A 21,848-nucleotide genomic window follows, 5' to 3' on the forward strand; every position below is an offset into this window, starting at 1 on the left:
GTTTGCAACTTTGAAACAAAGGCAGTTTGGAACCATCATCATTAAATAGCGGCTCAGCCATACGATGGACGACAGCGCGGCTGGAACACGCAAGCACGCTCTGGACACACGCACACCGGACGTGGGCCGAGAGACGCCAGCACCTAGAAAAGCAAGCTTCGGAACAACGCTGCTGATACACTGCCGTTTGTGTAAAACAAAGAGAGAGAGAGAAGTGTGCTGCGCTGTATGTACAAAATAAATTATTCAGAAAGATACAAAAGAAACTGAAACCGATGGCTGCCTCTTGGAAATGAAGCTGAGTGAGTCACAGCAGGAGTTACGAAGATAATTGTTACGATATTTTTTCTGTCTTCTGGACACTGACCCAGGTTAGCATATGGCCTATTTGAAAAGTAAGTCATTTTTCTAAGTGGTCCAAAGACTTTGCTCTTGCCTGGATCTAGGCTTCTGCCAGACTCCACCTGGATAGGACTTAGGATTTTGTTAAGGGATTTGGACAGATTTTAAATGTGTCGGTGTGTGCATTCCCACATATGCACACCATGGTAAGATCATGTTACACACATCAACGGAAACACATTCTGAAACATCAAGTTGTACACCTTAAATACATATAATTTTTGTGTGAAATACATATAATGTGTGAAAGAGATCCCAAAAAACATTTTTAAAAAGGGAAATATCCCCACTCCACGCCTGGTGTGCCCAGAGGTGGATCCCTGGAGCTCAGAGCTGACACCACGCCTCCTGGTGGCTGTTTGCACTGTTTGGGGCTAACCTGGCCCTTAGACGCCTGTGCATGGGACGGGTTCTCCCTGCACCCCACTCAGGCCTGCAGAGGGAAGCCATACATTCTGCCCACTGGAAATGTAAATGGCCTGCAGTTAAATTTGGCTGGTTAAGTAAGCGCTGTACTCGAGGCCACTGGAGGTGACCAACCCTTCCCACTTCCCTCCTGTCTGTACTTAGGCTCATCTGCTAGTGAAAGGATTTGTGATTTAAAATTTCATTTCGCCTCTCCCTCAGTACGCTATTTCCACAGAGCTCTGGGAACACAGAGCCGGAAAGCGAGCCTCTGGTCGCAGCCAGCGAGGTCTCCCTGGAAGCCTGTGCCCTGCAGCCCTCATCAGAGTAATTACCCCGGAGAGGGAGCGCGGCCGGGAAAGTGAGACTGTTTCTATTATTACTTCCCTGTATTAAATAATAAATATTTAACGCGGTGAAGCTAAAAAGCACACAAGGTGACAAATGACCAAAAAGAGAGGAGCGGAAAAAATACAAACTACCTCTCCCAGAGGGCTGTTGCTAATCAAAACAAACCGTGAAATCACTGCGCTGCCCCTTTAGCGCTTTCCTTAAGCTTTAGTTGAAAATTAAATTCTCCCAGTGGGTTTTACCGGAGACCTCCGCTAACACAGGAGCTTAGAAATCTGGCTTCAAACAGACCACGGACTCGCCAGGGTTTACAAAAGAACATGTGCAACCCGATGCTTGCAGCTCTGATGGGCAAGTCCAGGCTCTCACTCTTCCCAGCGCCCCGAATCTGCGCTGTGGTGGACGGAGCTCTACACGCAGAAGCTATAAGCTGAACAATTACACGGTTCCTGGAGGGCAGTGTCAGGGAAAAACGATACTAATCCAATAAGAGATGCTGGGCTGATTTTTAAAATGACTTTCTTAAAACTTTTAAAATATTTCAGTGACTGTTGTAACGAAGTTAGTGACGGCTCTTCTTTTGTCCCTGGATGCAAGATAAATCGGGACCTGGAGTTTTCACCGGGAGCTGGCTGCTGACCCTGCTCTGTGAGCAGGTGATGGGCAGCTGCCTGCAAGGCAGGATCTGGAGACCTCAGATCTGGTTCCCCAAATACATCTTCCAGCTGTGCCACCTGGAACCCCACCGGGAAAGCCCTCCTGGTCCGGCCGGGCGAGGCCTGGAGATCCGCAAGCCGTTTACCGGGGAGGCCATGGCGAGTTTCCTTCCTCGAGCCCTCGCCTTTTCGCGGCATCGTTATGGGACTGTTCATTCCGTGACTTCATCTGCCCGCCGACCAGTGGGAGGGGCTGAACTAAACTCATTTCCAGTGAGGAGCCAGCCTCCCACCAGGCAAGCGCGGCCCCGAGGCCCGTGGTTAGAGGGTGGAGGAGTTCCTGGTGACGGGCTCGCCCTCCTCTGGGGCCTGTGAGCTCACCTCCCACCAGAGGAATGCAGTCTGAAGGCCATCTGGCCAAACCTTGCTACTGACCAGTTTACATGTCTGTCACGTGGCCGGTATGGGTCACCTGCTTCATCCTGACACACTGGGAATAAAACAGGAACGTGAAGGACGGAAGCTGGTTGTAGCGTGAGGGTCACCCCATTAACCTCCACCAGGCCTATAAGCTCAGAGGAACAGCGTGCTGGGGTGACCCCATTTCCACCCACGGCTCCTCCGGTGGGGGCAAAAATGCCTTTAATGCCCCGACGACATGCTGAAAAAGCAGACTCGGTGTGTCGGAAAAGGAACATGTAGAAATGAGGACGGACGTGGCAGTCACCGTTTGCAGCTCGCCCCTGAAGCTGCGCTGGACGCCCGGGGCCGGAGCTCGCCGACAGCTGCCCGGGTCCCTGGATGCCCCACAAGCTCCAGGCAGTGCCCCCTTATCTGTTGCTAACTAAACATTCATCTCACCCCCCCACACAATAAAGGGGCTGTTGGCAGGTTCCAACTAGGTAATGAGATCATTTCCATAAGCACTGTATGGAGTTCGGTGGAGTCTGAAGCGTCTTCATAAAATACCTGCCAACCCAGTGAGAAGCTGGGTTTGAGAGGCAGTGAAAAGCTGAGGCTTCTGTTTGAGTGAGTCGATGCCCCCAGCGTGGAGGGGAGAAGAGGAAAGAGACCCGCTCCCCCGCCCCCAGGCATGCGAACTGCCCCGGTGCCTCCGCAGACAGCGCCCGGTGAGGAGTGAGCTGAAAATGGGCTCATTGCACCACTGACCGCTAGGAGGACGGGGTCCTAACTGGGCCGGGGAGGCTCCAGGGGCAGGGATTTCCTCCCGAGCCCTCTGAGGCCCGGCTGTGGACGCTTCCACAGGGCCTGTGACCCATGGCGAGAGGTCCCTTTGGGCCGCGTGATGCTATCCACCCACAATAAAATCTAAAATGTTAAGACCCTTCCAATTACAAGACAATTTCCAGCAAAGAGGTGTTATGAAACTGAAGTCTCAGGTGATAGGCTATCAAGAGAGGAGATTGTGTTTATTATGTGCTCTGTGCACCTAGATGTGGCTCCCTCGTTCAAGGCCTCGGTTTCCATGGAAACGCCTGGGAGACAGCGCACGGTTATTAGACAGGTTTCCTTTAATAACCCCGTTTCCCTCAAAGAACTCGCAACCAAGAGAACTGGTTAAGGATCTTCATCTTTATGATCAGATTACTGTGTATTAAAAGCACTAACCCCCAACAGAAAAGTGGGGGAAATTCACAGAGACAGTAAACAAATGTCATTCATTCGCCCAGGTGACTGCGTAAAACACAGCTTCTAGACCCTGAGCCAAATCTGGGGGGAATAAAAATAAAACGCAGATTCTGCCCATCAGATCCTTACACTCCACAGGCTGTGTGAGTAACAGACGTTGATAAATGTCAGCTTGTGGTTAAAAAACAAACAGGAAATGTGCAAAATGATAGAACTCCATCCTTCCAGCCACCAGCGTGGGGAACCTGCTAGAACCAGGGCGGTGAGTTAGCAGGAGCTCTGGGCTGGTGGTGGTGCTTTGAAGGGATTTGAGTAATTAATCCCTTGCAGTCACCAAATCCTTTAATCCAGTTATTCTACTTCCAAAAAGTAACTCTAAATGTGGAACTATGTTATGCACAAATATGTATCTAGTAGCATTATTTTTAATTATGGAATATTGGGGGGGGGGATGAATATTCCACAATGAAGGGATGGTTAAATAAATCTGGTTATATTCCCGTGATGGAACTGTATATACTGACAAAGATTCTCTCCCTGACCAAACGCTATCAGGTTCCTCTGAGCTCTTTTTCCATTTGGCCTCATGCCTGGACATGTCCTTAGGGGCCCGGTGTTAGCGAGAATCACTGCTAAGTCGGTTTAGCCTGAATCCCCCACCGTCAATATCTGATTACCTCCTCGATCCCCCAGGTGAGGGCTGATGGCCTGGCCGCCTTCAGCAAGAGTCTCCTTAGGTCAGTTTAGCAAGAATGACCCTAACCTGTCAGCAGTTTCCTATCAACCAGCCCCGCTCAGCCCCTCCGCTGCAGGTTGCACTCAGGGCTGAGCCCACTCTCCATTTCCTACCGGGAAACCACCCTGCAGTCGTCCCAGACTTACCGCAGTAATCCTGAATAAAGCCTGCCTTACTGTTTTCACAAGTGTCATGAATAATTTTCTCTTTAACAATAGCCATTAAAATAGCACTCATGGAGATTATGAAAATAAATGGAAAACTCCTACTGATGTCAAACCCGAGGAGAAGAAACGCGTGCAGAGTCTGACAGTTCCCATAAAAATGTTTGTGTTTCGATAAGGACTGGAAATTAATAGTCTGAGATAGTAGCAGTGGACTTGTTTTCACAGTGAAATCACGACATATCTTCTCTTCCTTCTACTCGTCCGCACTTCTAAATTTAATAAGTATATTATCACCCCCCAAAAATAAGAGCACAGAATCTCTGCCGACACGTCTCTTCTTTTCTCTTCTTCCCCTTCAGTGCAAAATGGCCATAGAAAACGTTAGATTTATAAATTAGGAAGCCTTGCGTCTGGAGAAAGAGAATAGAGGAAGAATATAAATGAAATTCAAGCAGTCGGTCCACAGCTCCTTTTGAAAAAGAAACGTAGCATTAACTTTCAAGATGAGATGGTTGAGAAGGTTCCAAGATCACTACGGTCCCTGTAGACCTGAGACGAGTCGAGATAAATCCAAGAATAAGCCTGAATGAAGGAACCTTTAGGATTTCAGGTACATACGAGGTGACGAGAGGCACACTCCACCACCTATGGTCAGTTGGGAAAAGTCCTTAGCAGGTGGTGCCAGGCACGTGTGGAACGGTGGCCTGAGAGGGGGGAGGAGGCCTGCTTTTCCTACGCCCACCACAGACCAGCCAGGTGCAGGCTTTGCTCTTTCGGGGGCTTTCTCCCTCGTTTTCAAGGTGGGCTCCCCACCTTATTGTGTTACTTTCAGGACTGGCTCGGTGGCTGATGGTAAAGTCATCTTGGAATGTTCCAATTTTTATTATTTTTGGCCAACCACATTCTAGGTTTAGAGAATTCCCTTGGTAATGGCTCCGGGTGGGAGGGTGCAGGAATGACAGGCGGCGCTTTCGCTGCCTCCCTGGCAGCTAGGCCGCAGGTGTTGACCCCGGCTTCGCCCTCAGACGCACCTTGTCCAGACGCTTGACCTGAAGCCGAGGACGCACAGCAGGCGGTGGGGAGAACCTCTCTCTGGAGGGGCAGAAGGCGGGGCACCTGGGCCGGCAGGAACCGGGCACTGCTGGGAACTCCAGCCTCGCGCATTGGCCGTGGTGGTGAAGAGTGACAGGCGTCTGAAGCTCAAGGGGGCGGCAGTGGGATGTCATTTAGGACAATTCTGAGCATGACTCGGGGCATACGTCCCTCAGCCTGATTCTTGAACCTTCCTGGCACCCATGTAACCTGCTCAATATTCTTATAAATATTGCCCTTTTTTTTTTTCTTGAAAATGCCAGTTGAGTACGTGGCCTGTAACCAGAAATGAGGACTGATGCGAATGATAGATAGGAGCCTCTTCCCCCTAAAGTGCAGTATTAGTAGATTAACCTTTAAAAATAAAGGCGCACTTTCAACATCTCATACTTGCAAATACATGCTTAGACGGAGATTCGCTATAAAATGTGAATTCAAGAGACAGGGGCACCTAGTTTCAACCGAAATTTATTTTCTGGTTTTTTTTTTTTTTCACTAAACTAACTTAAATGCCTTACTCCTATTAAAGAATCAGTAATAAATGCAACTAAGATTAGTAGTTAATATGATTTGATTTTCATTTCAGTTGAGATTCTGAATGCTTTAGAATCTTTAGCATGGACTTTTTAAACTATAAAAGGCAGTTCTGTTGACTAGATACTAAAAGCCTAGGATATTAATATATGTCATTAGGAAAAGTTCATGAGCTAATGTCCAAATTATTTCTGACATTCAACATAATTCTAGTAATAATATTTTGGCCAGAAAGAAATCTTTCTTAGTCTCTAAAGAGCAAATGACTGTTCGTATAATCTCTCTTACTGCCTAAGTTGGTAAATTGCCTAAATCATGTAAATTAAATAATGTTTTATTTTCTTGCTCAAATGTGTCTTCTAGGCTCATACTTCTAGGTCTTTAATAGTCAGAGGATGGCCCTCAAAAAATGAGTCAATAGCTCTGCATGGAATGTAAGGTGAACATTACCAGACTGGCAAGAGACTCAAAATATGAAAAATGCTTTCTTGAGAAACAAGTCAAACCAGAGTAAGCTGAGAACTCAAGGCACAAAATAGCGCAGGCTGGGGTCATGTCAACAGAATGTGATTCACCAGGCAGTTTTGGAGTCTGGCGGAAGGAGGTGGCTTCCCTCCGAATGCTGACTGAACCACAGGCACAATCACCTGAACACGAATGCACACTGTGGCCCTGTGACTTATAAGACGAAACATATATCTGGTCTCCATCCCTGTTCCTGGGACTGGGGCTCCCGAGTCCTGGGGAATTTTTTTAAGATTTTGTATTGATTTTTAGGGAGAGAGAGAGAGAAACATCAATGAGAGGGAGTCATTGATCGGCTGCCTCCCACGCGCCCCCCGACCGAGGACCAAGCCCGAAACCCGGCCTGTGCCTCGACTGGGATCGAACCTGTGACCCTTCAGTGCACAGGACAATGTCCACCAACTGAGCCACACTGGCCACGGCATCCCTGGGAATTTTTTAGATGATAGGAACCATATGGTGAAAACAGAATTTTCGTTACTCACAGCAAGCCCTTCGGCCACACCTGAGTTTTTGTTCATGAGGGGATTTGGGGCACCCTAGGTAATCACAGGATGGGGGCTGGTTGCCAGGGGAACCCGTCTCGCAGCAGAGGGTTGAAACGTTAAGCCCCCCACGCCCGCCCCCCTGAAGGGCAGATGGGCCAGAGGCTGCATCGTCATCAGTGGTCAGCGATTTACCCAACGGTGCTGTGCCATGAGCCCTCTGCAAACACGGGGACCCCATGTGGCTGAGCACGTGCAGGTGCCGCGAGGGGAGCCCCAGGAGAGGGGGGAGCGCCAGGCCCTCCTGCCAGCCTTGCCCTATGGCTCCCTCCCCTTGGCTGTTCCTGAGCCAGATGCTTGTGAGACATCGGTGATCTGGTGAGAAAACCGCTTCCCTCGGTTCCGTGAGTCGTTCCAGCAAATTAATGGAACCCAGGGAGGTGGGGTCGGAGGAACTTACAGTCGCCAGGTCAGATACCCGGGTGACAATCTGAACTTTTGACTGGCATCGGAAAGGGGAGCGGGGAGCAGCCCCGTGAGGCCGAGCCTTTACCCTGTGGGACCTGACACTCCCTCCGGGGGACAGTGTGAGAGCTGAGTTGAATCGTAAGACGTCCAGCTGAAGTCGCAGAATTGCCTGCTGTGTGGAAACCCGCAGGTTCGGAATACAGAGAATTCTGTGACGAGGCAGAAACGGGAGTTTCTCCAGGCCCGTATACACACAAATGCATACGCACCACACCCCCACACACGGAGGCAAGTAAACGACTGGGTCATGGGGCTCTCGTGGCCATCGGAGGCATAGAAATAAACCAAGGAGAACAGGCACCACTGTCACTCAGTTTGCCTCCCAGGAAAACAAACTTTAAAACCTGTCCACTCATTAACTAAAAGAAGACTCTTTCCCAGCCACCTCGCCGTTCACCGGCTTCCCCCGGAACGGGCCTGTTTGCCCCAGAACCTCCGCGCTCCTCTGCAGGCGCACCCTCACCTCACGTTTTCCCTAGAAAACAAACAAAACTCCAGCAACTATGAAGTACTTGATACCTTTCTTAAAACTGAAATGAAAACATGTCAAGTTCTTCAGCTTGAGTGTGGATCCGAAAGAGTCAACGTACTCAGAGCGGGTTGCTTTGCTCTCCACGCCCAGGTTCGAGCCGGGCCAGGAGCGTCCAGCCAGGTGCCGCCGGAGCGCCCAAGTCAGCACTCGCCTGGGACGCCAGCGCCGCGGACGAGGGAGGTGGGACCTGCCTCCTCCCCTCACGCAACGGGGGCGGCGGGGCTCGCTTAATCCCACTCGCCGTCATGTCTAGGACATGCGGTGCTTTGCGATGAGAAGGTTGTCTCACGGGCCTGCACCTCCCGCTGGGACACTGATGGATTTGTGCCAAGGAGACGAAGACGCTTCGGAGCAGGAAGACCGCTCTGCGTGTGTGTGCGTGTGTGTGTGTGTGTGTGTGTGTGTGTGTCTATGTGTGTGTGTAAGTTTGTAGGTTTATGAGTATCTATGTGTATATGTGTTTATATGTGTTTATATGTATCTATGTGTGTTTGTGTGTGTACGTGTGTGCGCATGTTTGTTTATATGTGTGCATGTGTGTGTCTATATGTGTGTATAAGTTTGTAGGTTTATATGAGTGTCTATGTGTGTGTGTTTATATGTGTTTATATGTGTCTGTGTGTTTGTGTGTACATGTGTGTGTATGCATGTTTGTGTTTATGTGTGTGCATGTGTACATGCATGTTTATGTGTGCTGTGTGTACGTGTGTGTGTGTGTGTGTGTGTGTGTGTATCTTGTGGGCATCTGAGAAGGCAAAAGTATCTGCCCAAACCTACTTCTGGATTCGCTCTGCACACGCGTGCGGGAAGGAGGGTGTTGGGCAGCTCTGCGTGGGTGGACGAGACGGCGAAGACCGCACGGCCCAGTGTGGCCTCCAGTTCTTCCTCCTGCCCCCGTCCTGCTGTCTGGCACATCGGAGACTCCCGGCAAAAACTACTGAATTAATGAAGTAGCTGGTCAATGGCCCTGCGGCCATCTAAGTTCTCAGAGGCACCAACCCCTCTCCCCACATCAGCTATCCCATCGCCTTAGTCCAATCACAGCCCTCTTTTGTTTCTTTAAACATATCGAGCATAGTCATTTACATGGTTTTTCATGACTGCGTATCTGAAGTCCTGGGGGCTGACTCTGCCGCCTGCATTTCCACTCTCACTCAGGGCCCTGTTTCTTTTACTTTTTCTTTCCTTGTTGTAAATATGTCTTTATTGATTTCAGACAGAGGAAGAGAGAGGGGGAGAGAGAGAAACATCAGTGATGAGAGTCACTGATTGGCTGCCCCTGCAGGCCCCCGACTGGGGATCCAGGAGCCCACGACCCGGGCCTGTGCCTGACCAGGAATCGAACTGCAGTCCCCTGGATCGCAGGTCAACGCTCAGCCCACGCCGGCTGGGCCCCTTTTCTTGGTTTTCTGTTTTACTCTGAGCTCCTACGCCTTGGAAATGTATCCTTGGCAATTCGCTGAGGCCAGGGGGAGATGGGCTCTCCACAGGACTTGAAGGCGCTTCCGCCGTGCTCCTGGAGGCACAGCAACCTCCGACACACCCAAGCACCACTTGTGGTGTGATGACCACTGACGAAGCCGGTTTGTAGTTGAAAATTCACAGGGGGAATCTTCCCCTTCCACTGAATAGCAGGATTTTGGACATGCCAAGTTCTCGCTCACCCTGGCACTGAGGGTGCAGCCCTGTGTGAGGCCACAGTTCATCGGTGGCCCCTGTTTAGATGTTTACCACGAGGGGGTCTAGGCCTTGCTTCCTGCTCCAGGTCCACGTCACCCCATCCATGACAGGAGCCGCCAGGCATCTGAGTTTGGCAACTGCTCCCAAAAGTTGGTTTCATTGCTCTGATAAGCTCTCTGAGTTCTCAGTTTTATCGCTATCTTGGGCTTCTAGGAGTCATTATTTCCCAAACTTAGATTTTTTTTTTTCCTATCTTACCCAGCAATTTTAGTTGTTTTGAGTGGGAGGGTCAGTCAAGTTATCTAATGATCAGTCTGCTATAAATGTAGGTCTTCATTCAATCTTTATTTTAATAAACATCTATTACTTGGAATGCAATTATAAGCACTGACATAGAAACATAAATACAATATATCGTCCACCCCCAAGGAATTTAGAGGAAAATGAGAGGCATACAAATAAGTCAATACAACAATGAACAGCCGAGTGTCATGTGTTTGGTGTAGAGATGTGAGCGTGGGGACCGGGGGAGCGGGAAGGAGGGGCACCGTCTTCATTTGGTTGGGGGCGGGCACAGGGAAGGCGCAGCAGTGACCCAAAACCGCGAGCGCTTGTTCCTGGCGCACACCTGTGAGAAGCCCCCTGTCGCCCACGGTGGCAGAGAAGGGACAGGAGGCGGATGAGGACACAGCGGAGAATTACAGGCCACGGGGTCACGAGGACACCTGTCCCAAAGGCACGCTCCCCAGCCTGGGCACCCACAGGGCCGCAGGACAGCGCGTGTGGAGGCCTGCGGGAGGCGGCCAGGCGCTGACCTCGCTCATCACCGACGCCTCTCTCCCCTCCTCTCTAAAATCAACAAAACGTATTTTTAAAATGCACATTTAGAGGAACAAAATCATCCTCCGGAAACACTGAGGAGGAAAAGATTCCTTTGAATTGCGTTTCGGGGAACCGACGGTGTGCCCAGTCCTGAGCCTTACGACAGGGAGGAAGGCGGGAACCAGACGGGACCCTCGCCGAGGGCTCTGTCTTTCCGGGAGGACAGCCGGTTCGCACATCGCACCCCAGGGGGCTCGAGTTCAGGAGCCTGCGGGGCTGCAGGCGGCGGGGAAGGAGACCAGGGCACCTCTGCACATGGGGGGGTCCTGGAGAGCGTGCCCTCGGAGGGGAGGGGACAGCGCCCACCCCGGCACCGTCTGAGGCCACGTGGTGACGCGCAGAGCCTGCTGCTGCAGCCACGGCGGCCAGCAAGGGGCTCACGTCCACCGGACTCCCTTCAGCACCCCGATCTTAGCTTCGGGTCTCCGGGCTGACACCGTCCTCTGTTGGCGACTCAGTGCAAAAGCTAAGACAACGTCCCTTATGCTCACTCGGCTGTCGGAGAGCCCGACACCTCCTTCTTACAAATCGCGCCCCCCGGACTCACGCCGACGCCCGTCTGATGGGCCGTGGCCAGGCCGCCCCTCGGAACACACTTTCCCAATGAAGATGAAAGGGCACGTGGCCGACGCCTGCACCCCACCCTTGTCCAGACGAGTAGATAGGACTTGAATAAACTGGCCCTAAATGTCACTTGTCGCAGGGCTGCGTCGTGGACGCCGCGGGCGACAGTTACGGCGCGGAGGCCCCGAGTCAGCGGGTCAGAGCGGCAGGGACCGCTCGCTGTTCCCCGCGTGTTCTCCGTGGACACGGTGCTGGCGCTGAGGGGCTTCTTCAGTCTGCGTGCCCACGGGGACGCGCCCCTGCGCTGCCGTTACTAGGTGCCAGCGGCACGGAAAATAGAAAACAGAGGCTCCTGCCCTCCGGCTCCTCTTGGCAGCTTGTGTTTCTGCCTCCACAAATGCCCGGTCTCGCTGACCAACTTTCACGCAAAACGCTTCCCTTGTAAAAGCCCCGTATTGACACTTCTTTCTCAGGGTGACCCGGGAAGTAACGAAACCTCAGCCACCGACTGGCACTATCAGCAGAAGTGATTTATTTTGTTTACGGTTTTGCCGCGGATTCATTGTCAATGTGCTAAATATTCTTTTTATTACTGTCTTCCCTGCTTGGATACAAATCCTCTTTACTTTTAGATGAAGCACCATATATATTTTAATTACAGAAGCTTTGCATGTTTATTGTCAAATATCCCCTCAAAAAAAAAGAAAAGAAAAGAGATCCGAGGCTACGGAGAAGTGGGGCTGGGGGAGGGCAGGTGAAAATAAACCCAGGACCCGCGGTCGCCCCAGGAAGGAAGGGGCGCTGGGGACAATCAGAACACACCGAGACGCCGCCGAAACCAGCTCCCCAGCCAGCGGGCCACCTGAGCCAGGCCACAGGGCACTGGCCGGGAGCGCGAGTCCAGGAGTCCCCATGATGCGAGGAGGTGACATAAACGAGAGGGAAACACGTCTCTTGCTCCGTGTGTAGGAAACTACCGATGGATGCAGAAGTGGCCAATGCCGTGACCGTTCAGCCAGGGAACGTCAGTGATGTTAAAGCTACGGATGAGCCTGGCGGGTGGCTCGGCTGGTTGGAGCGTCGCCCTACTCACCAAAATGTGGGGTCGGTTCTGGCCGGGCACGTGCCTGGGCTGCAGGTTCAATCCCCAGGCAGGGCAAGGGCGGGAGAGAGCCAACCACAGTCTCTCTCTCGCCCACGTCCCTCTCTCTCAGATCAGCAAACACACCCTCCGGGAGGATTACAAAGAGCTGTGGGTGGGAGTCAGAGAGAAAGGCAGTGTCCCCAAAACCACTGTGAGCACAGCAGAGCTCAGCAGACACCTCCGCAGCCGAGGGATGGAGGGGACCTTCTCCAGCAGTCGCCGGCCCCGTGACCAGGCGCGAGAAGAGCCCGACCTGTCACCTCTGCACCGAGGCGGCACCACCTGACTCTAACCGCCCACCCAGGCTGGGGGCGTCCCACAGGGTAACTGACCCGCCACCTATGAGAGCGTCAACCCCGTGAAAGTCGGGGAAGAAAGACGTCCGGCCAGGAGACTGAGGGGCAGGACGACTGAATCCAACACACGACGCCGACTGGACGCGGCTGCGGAGGGGTCAGGACGGCAGCAGGGGGCGCGGCCAGAGCGGGCCTGCGGTCAGGCTGCAGCGCGACCCCGTGTCCTGGCTGGGAGGTGCCGTCGGGTCACTCGCGGGTCAGCGGCGTCCTCGGCAGGAAACGCCACTAAGAGCGTGGCTGACGACCTGCTCCCGGCGGCTCAGACATGAAGCTCTCGGCGCCGGGCAGACCCCGATTTCAAAAGGAAAACGGGAGAAACGCAGAGGAGCAAACTCGGAATAACTTAAAAAGTAAGCTGGCAGAGGCGACGAGGGAAACTAAGGAGAAAATAAAATGTGTTAAAATGTGAAAGCCATTATGTGTCACAGAACGTTGAACGGACGCTGTTTAAATTAACTCAATGATGTGTAGGCTTAAGAAAAGTCACCCGTAAAGCAGCAAAAAGTCGAACAGATGAAATAAATACAAAAAAATGCAATGAGAACGAGGGACAGAGACCCCATATATACAAAACTGCTCCTGAAAAAGAAAATACAGGAAAGGAAACAGAAAAAAAGCACCCAGTTCTAATAAAATTTTCCAGAAATAAAGAACACATGAATCTATAGACAAAATAGACATCCCATGTGCCCAGGAAAATGAATAAATAATTCGCAGCTTAATTCAAAGAGAAGAAGCCTTGAGCGTGTCCGCGCAACGGCAAGGCCCAGCGAGTCACAGAAAGCCTCGGCCTCGGTGTCGCAAGAGGACGGGGCTCCACGGGGGAGATGGAAATGTGCTGACCCTAGGGTGACTTTTAAAAGCGGTCTGCAAGTACGCTCTGCCAATTTCATAAGGTGTCATTAGTAAATGAAAAAATTATTCTCATATTTTCAAGCCCTGAGGGTCTACAGCTTTCTTAGAATTCATCGGGAACACGGGCTGGAAGACTACGCTGGAGTCTGCTTGTTTTGGCCCCAAAATAAAATCCACCCCCCCTCTTAGTGATGGACCCCTAATTCCAGCCAGGCTCATAACCACTCGGATGAAAAACACTTCCCAACTTTCCCTCCATCCTGCTCGGCCACGATGACCGAGTTTCAGACAAAAGAATAGGAGGAGCTCTGCCTCCCAGAGCGGCCTTGGGGTGCGGGGGGTGCCCTCTCCGCCCCTCCTTCCAAGGAGATCACCCCAGACAGGTGCACTGAGGGCGTCAGGCGGCCTCTGTCTCAGCCCCGGCCTGACTGCTTCCAGGAATCTTTTATTTTTCTAATCCTCACATGACTGAGGATATTTTTTCCATTGATTTTTAGAGAGTGGAAGGGAAGGAGGGGGAGACAGAGAGAGAAAGAGAGAGAGAAACATTGATGTGAGAGGCACATCGATGAGCTGCCTCCTGCAAGTGCCCTGACCAGGGCTGGGGATCGAACCCGCAACCCAGGTACCTGCCCTTGTCCGGGAATCAAACCCGAACCCCTTCGGTGCTTGGGCTGATGCTCTAACCACTGAACCACACCGGCCAGGGCTCCAGACTTTTTCTGAGAGAAATACATTCCTATCTTGATGAAGCCTCTGTTATTTTCTGATTTTAAGCACCTGCAACAAATCTAATCCTAAACGACACCCAGGGGCCCTAAAGCCAAATAGAAGATTAAATCACAAATGAGGAAATCATTTGTGAAAGAAAGTATAGTAAACACTAAATTCAATCAGACAGAGTAGTCAAAAAACTGTTGGGTGAGTCGAGTTGAAACGCCGTTGCGGGCTGCTGTAACTCTTGAGATGAAAGATAAATAATGGATCCATAATTTGGTGATCGTGGGTTGGGATAAATTCCAGACTGTGTCAGCAAATGGACGTAGCAGACAGATAAACGAGGGTTAGAAAGAAGGACTCGGTGCGTAAACGTGCTGATTCCTCCTTCTGTCCCGGGAGAAATCAATAGGTTCTGTTTCATTTATAAGATTCACGAATTGGAAAGCACAGGGTCAAGAGTATTCCTCAACGTGCTTGCGTCAGGGAGAACGCGGTTTGGTTGACAGTGAAAGGAAAGTAAAATCACAGAGACGTAACGAACTTAGAGTCTCATTTTTCTTCCCCGTGAAATGAAGCGGGAGCTGGGTGGCCTGGGGCACCACGGTCACTGCGCTTTGGCACAGGAAGCACAGGCTGACTCTGGCTTTCTGCGTTTCCGTCTTTGACCCGTGGTATCCATGTCCGGGCTGCCTCGCGTGCACAAGATGGCTGTGGGGCTCCAGCCATCACATCTTCTTCCAGACAGAAAAAAAAGGGAAGGAAAGGAAGACATGCTCACCTAAGCTGTCTTATGTCCCCACACATCAATTAAGAAAAAGATGGAAAATGCAGCCTGTAAGCCAAGTATATTTTTGTCTCTCAATAAAAAAAGGGTTCTGGTCACAGGAGGAAGAGGAAGATGGGTATCAGGTAGGCAGCAAGGGGGCTCTGCCTCAGAAGTAAGTGTAACAACTTGGCTGATGACTGTACATGCACCAGATTAACAAAGAGGAAAACAAACCTCAGAAGACTCTTCGGCCAAGTGCCAATATGCAGTATTTCTAGTCGTTACACAGCGTTAAGGAAAACGTACCGCTGGGTGTTACGGGTTGAACCGTGTCCCACAAAAGTTCACATGTTGAAGTCCTACCCCCAGGACCTCAGAAGGAAGCTTTATTTGGAAATAGGGCTGCTGCAGAGATAATTAGTGAAGATGAGGTCACACTGGACCAGTGTGGGCCCTAAAGCCCAGTGTCCTTATAAAAATGGGAAACTGGGACACAGGCACACAGGAGAAGCCACGGGAAGGCGAAGGCAGAGAGTGTGAGGCTCTACAAGCCAAGGGACTCCACAGACTGCCAGCAACCACCAGAAACCAGAAACAGAGGCTTCCTCATGGCCTCAGAGGGAACCTGCCAACGCCTTGATCTTGGACTTCGGGCCTCCAGACCTGGAGACAATAAATGTCCATTGTTTAAGCCGTCCTCCCAATCCGTGGAACGGGGTTAGGGCAGCCTGAGCAGACTAATGCACTGGGGATCACTGCTTTTCCTTTTACAAGACTTTGCATGGTTTGGCTACTTTTGAAAGACTATTTATATATATTATAAGGAGAATTAACAATAAAGATTTTCTATAAATAAGATGAATAAGGCAGTTTCTAGCTTTTGTTTTGTTCTGCAATTTCACACATCACAGGAATGATTGCACTTCAGTTTTTGAACAAAATTTTACAGTAACGCTACCCAGACCTGAAACTGTAGAAAGGCATTTTTGGGGCCCTCATCAGTTTCTGTATTTAAGTTTTAGCAAGTCATGATCATATGTACTTTCCTAAAAAAAAAAAATTATTAATTATCCTTACAATGAAAATACAGTAGGCGTATTTTCCACTAAAGGCCATTAAAATGCCACTAAAAATGCCATTTCCCATGTCTTCAAATGTCATGTCTTCTTAAAAGACATGGGTGATCCCAAGTCTGGGGCAGAAAGTGTCCAAGATGAGTCTGCTCGTCTCTTGCACTGTGATCCTCAGAACAGGCGTTTTCATTCTATGACGCCCAGCTGGTCGATTCTGGTTTTCACGGGCGGGGCCTGTGTTGTTGGAGCTGAAAGTCCCACTGGCTCTCTTTTCAGGGAGACCAAGAGTCCATAAACTGGATCACCTTCCTGGCTGTCAACCTCACAGTTTTCCATCGTCTTAGTCTGTTTCGTTTCTTTGCTTTTTGGATCCATTCTGAAAGCGTCCAGGTCCTCAGGAGGATGCTCTTTTCCTGTGGGTTTTTTGGGTTTTTTTCCCGAGCCTTTGGTGCACAGCAGTGATTTAGTCATAGTCTTTGTTGATGACACACTCAGCATTCGTTCACGCCTCACTTTTATGTGTGCATGTGTGTACCCTTTCACATATATATGCAATTTATTCGCTATTTTTAAGAACATATCCATCATTGATAAGTCTCCTGCTCACAATAAAGGCCAGGACGTGGGTAAAAGCCTTCATGTTGCTATGTGCCACCCACCACTGCTCCATCCCTGGTGCCTCCTCCTAGACAAAGTATGATCCTGTTTTTTATTCTCTTTATTTCCTTTTATATACTTTTATTGCGTCTATATCTACTTTGTTGTTTTATTTGACAAGCTTTTCACCCCTGTACTATCACCTTCAAGTAAAAAGGGTGAACCGACAGTCCCTAATTCTAAAGCGTCATAAAACGCCAGCATCTGTAAAGTGTTCATTGAGAAAGATAGGAAATTATGTTTCAGTTATTGAGCCAACATGACATTACCTGAAACTCAGACTGTCCGTGTGCACATATACACATGCACACACGTGCACACACGCACCCACAAGCACATACATGCATGCACACACCAGCACCTGGTTCACTCTGGGACATGTAGAAAATAGTGAACTTTATAAATTACTGAAGAATTTTGCACAGGTCCCCCAGCCGGGAAGGCTCCAGCTATCCTGGAATTTAATTCGTGTCATACACGTCTGTAAGAATAGGCAAGGTGTTGTTTTCCAGTAGCCCAGTGTCTTCAATACCTGATTGTTAGTGCAGAAATGTTAAGAAAAGGAGCCGTCTATTAGTGAGAGTCTTATATCTTGAATTTTTCAAGCAGAAATATTTGCATAATTTTAGTATTGTCAGAAAAGATAAGCCTTAAACCTGAAACTCCATGCAACGTGTTTATTATTTATTATTTCTTTGTGAAGGATCATACTGAAAATTCCCAGATCGGGTGGGGGGGTGTGCGCGTCAGCGGCCCCCGCGGTGGCTCGGGGCTCCATCTCCTCCACACGGTCGCACCCTCGGGTCCCCTCGGCACCTTCTCTCCGCGGCCGGTGAGGACTTGGGGGTTGACTGCGCCCAAACGCACTGATTTCCAGGTGGCGACAGCATGGCAGGCCCCGCTCGCTGAATTACCATTGCCCACGTGCCTGCCATCTTCTGGGGTAAAGGACACTTTAGTCCTTAATCGTGCACTTTATTCCCCTGAAAGCCCAGGGGAGGCCCTGCTGGGAGCACCCGTCCTGAGCGCGTACACGCTGCTCGACCATCTGTCAGGGCTGTAGCCAGGCCTCCTGAGCATCGCCTTTACCGCCCGCGTGTTTCACGGGACAGTCGCTTCCTAACGGAAAGGAACTAGCTCCCGGGGCCCGGCCGTCTTCCCCAGCGAGGAAGCCTCCTCGGGCACAGTCACTAGAGGCTTGGAACAAAAGGCCAAACCCGGTCCTGGCCGGGCGGCTCAGCCGGACGGGGCATCGCCCTGAGCGGCAAAGGGCAGCGGGGTCATTCCCGGCAGGGGCACATCCCTGGGCTGCAGGTCCGATCCCTGGTCATGGCGTGTGCGGGAGGCAACCAATCGATGTTTCTCTCTCCCGTCGATGTCTCTCTCTCTCTCTCTCTCAAATCAATTGAAAAACAGATCCTCAGATGGGATTTAAAAAAAGAAAATCCAAAGCTGTCGCCCTTCCCTGAAGCACGCAGCGGCTCTGACGGTGGCTTGGCTGCAGGCTCGGCGCTGAAAACCTCAGGCAGACGGAGCAGCCGCGTTTGAAAGGACGGCTCCAGATTTCCTTCAAGTGCCCCTTGCAGAAGAACTGCTCTGCTGGACTTGCACGCGACTCATTCCTGCGCGGCTTTCTCCCACTTGACCCGTCTGTAATCTTGCCCCGTTCCCGCACCCCTGGTGCTAAGATGCACAGGAAGGCGCGTCTGTCCTTCGCTCATTCGGACCCGCTGGCCGGCCGCGCCCTGTGGCTCCGCGGCAGAGCGCTGCTCTTGCCTTGTTCTGGGAAGCGCACCAACCAGCCCCTCGTCCACTCCCTCCTGCCGCTGGGGAGGAGGAATTCTCCTCACGGAAGGGTTCTTTGGACATTCTGAGGCGGTTTGAATATCGGGGTCTGCTGTAAGGCTGCACGCACGGGAGGAAGGCTGCATCGGGAAGTCACACTGAGTTCCGGCCGCGCCCCCAAACCCCACGGGCTTCCCGTTCATTCTGCCTGCTGACTCGCTCGATGACAAGCGAAGGCAGAAAATGCTGGTTCCGGCCACTCGGTACCAGGCCCGGGCCCCGACCGGATACACGCCAGGGCCCCAGGCCTGATTCTCTCTCTTCCGAACCACACTGGCTCTTCCTACATCACCGCTGAGGCTGCCAGCCGGGCTGGAAGCCAGCAGAGGCCTTTCACACTCTAAGCTGTGAGGCTGGGAAGCTCTCGCACAGAGACGAGCGGTAATTTCTCAGATGAGCGGTAAAACGACTCCTGGCAAGAGAAACAATGCAAAAGCAGTTGTGTATGCCCCGGGCTTGGGCTGGAAAATAAACGAAAGGTGACCTCTGCGTCACCGTGGAAGCATGATAGGATGTCACTTATGAAGATTACTGCCGGGCCCTCCGCCCTCCTGTGCTTACTGAGGTGTCCAAATTCGCTCCGGCTCACACTTGCGGCCTCTCCTTCCAAGGTCCCACCAGATCACAGAGGCAGCAGCCGTTTTCAGGCCCCTGCACATCCAGGAGCTTTGTTTTCCAAGAGCATCGCTGGTAAACAGGTAAGTTCACCTGGGCAACCTTTAGAATTTGTTAGGGACTGAAGGTCCGTGTCCCTCAAAACACATAGTGCCGAAGCCCCAACACCCAGTGTGACGTGTCGGGGGGGTGTTTGGGAGGTAAGTAGGTCATGAGAGTGTGTGTGAGGGTGTTTCCGGATGAGATGAACATGTGAATCACGGACTCAGTAAAGCAGATGTCCCCTCCCCCGTGTGGGTGGCACATCCAGCCCGTGAGGACCCCAAGAGAACAAAGGGCAGAGGGAGGAGCGCTTGGCCCTTTCTCCTCCCTCGCTGTTTGTGCTGAGACATCTCGCCTCACCTCCTGCCCGTGGACGGGGTTTGCATCGCTGATTCCCCTGGTTTTCAGGCCTTCAGACCAGGACTGAACCACAGCACCACTGTCCTGAGTCCCCAGCCGGCAGATGGCAGGCCGGGGGGCTTCTCAGACCCCATAATCACGTGAGCTAACTCATAATAAATCCCTTTTATGTATACAGAAATAGAAACCTATTTATGCTGTTGGTTCCGCTCCCTGGAGAGCCCTGACTCGCACGCGCCCTGAGACGTGTCTGAGTGCGGAGGGTTAGGTCACATCCTGCCCGACGAACACAAGGCTGCGGAGGCGGAAGGCGCCAGTTTGTTCCTCTGCGGTCACATGCTTCATCTTAAAACTGGAGTCAGAATCTGATTTTACGAAATCTCATTGACCTCCAGTTAGGATCGGGAATTATCAGGTATTAAGAACAGAGAACTCAGGAAGGACTGCTGAGGACACGATCAACAACGTCCCTACAAGCACCGGTGTCACCTGACTCACCGCCGCACCAAGGACATGTGGCTCGCGCTCAGTTCAGGGCACGTTATCATGACCTCAGTGTTCCTTACCAAAATGTTTTAATAAATTTAATTAAAGAGCTGAACAATCTCTTCAGCTGTATTAATAAAGGCTCTGAGAAACTCCTCTCAAGAACATAGCTCCATGCATTAATTATTCTTTTTAAAACTCTGTTGCCTGTTATAAAATGATCATTCATTAATTTTTTTTTCATACACATAGGAACAGGGCACTGAACTAAGCTCTTTAGGGAGCTCGCAGGCTCTGTGAATGTGCTTTCAGCCCCATCTCTGCACCCCGAAGGCCCTAATGTGGCTCATTCAAATGAGTGTGAAGTTTCCTTGTTTCTCCAAAGATGTCACACAAGTCTCATTTGCAGACAGTTAATAAAGAGGTTCTCCTCTTGACCAGAGTGACTCGGGTGGTCACGCATTTCAGTCCAGGTGGTCACACCCTGTCATGTGTCTGCCAGATACTCCTGTGTCACCTACTCTGAGGCCAGGGACTCTCAGGGCTCCTGCTGGGGTCAGGGATGTAAGAATCTTTGGCCCCCGAAAGGCCCGGTAAGCAGGTGCCTTGTTTCCTAAAGTGACTGTGCATTTCAGATGCGGGAAACAGAGACACTGCTCTGAGAAGTGAACTAAGGGGTCTCCCATTGAGGCCACAGAAAGGGTCAAAGAGACAAAGGGCAAGTGACTAGTTACTAAAAGGACAGAACAAGATGCGAATTCTGTGACACCCTGATCTAGGCCCCACCTTCCCAGACAGGTTGACATGGGGCCTACCTACTTATGGAAGCAAATCTCACCTGCCGTGTGCGGTTCTGGGTCAGTGTGTATCACCTGTCGCTGCCCAACAGAAATCCTGCTCCCTCCCCTGTCCATGACACAGTCCTTCCAGCCCGGATCTGCACGCACGATTCCTGCCCAGCTGAGAGGGGACAGTGGGGAGGTGCTTTGCTGGGCATCAGGTACTCCGGGCACACGTGGGGAGGGTGTCCTGAGCTCACCGATCCTGTTATTGGAGGAGGGGTCAGACACCCAGCTGCCATCTCTGACCTTAGCTCGGACAGTGGCCAATGAGACAGGTCCCTGACCCCCTGCCTTGCTCCCACGGAGCCCTAACTCACCTCAGCTCAAGCTGTCTCCAGACCTGCTTCTGTCTCCAGACCTGTTTCTCTTCTCCCCACTCTTTCCAACAGCTTCCCTACTGCATTCCTCACCTGTGCCTTGCAGTATGTAATTTGTGGTCACCCTACACTCACTTTGACCCCAAACAGGATGCCAACATCCAGAGCCTCAATTCTTAAATTTAAAAAAATAAAGCCCTGGCGGGTGTGGCTCAACTGGTTGGACGTCATCCTGTGCACCCAAAGGTTGCTGGTTCGATTCCCGGTCAGGGCACAGGCCCGGGTTGCAGGCTTGACCCCCAGTCGGGGGCGTGCAGGAGGCAGCCGATCCATGACTCTCTCTCATTGATGTTTCTCTCTCCCTCTCCCTTCCTATATCTCTAGAAAATCAATTAAAAATATTTTTTAAAAATAAAAATTAATTTAATTAGCTAATTGACTAAAGTGTGATTGAATTAATATTAACATTTTAAATTAAAATCATTTTTAAGTTATACATCCCATTGAGACGGCCGCTAGGAGACACAGGAGATACAGATTTATGTGAATGTCTCCTTTTTCCTCTAATTTCCATAATATTA

This window comes from Miniopterus schreibersii, assembly GCF_964146895.1.
Source record: "Miniopterus schreibersii genome assembly, chromosome: 2".
Taxonomy (NCBI): domain Eukaryota; kingdom Metazoa; phylum Chordata; class Mammalia; order Chiroptera; family Miniopteridae; genus Miniopterus; species Miniopterus schreibersii.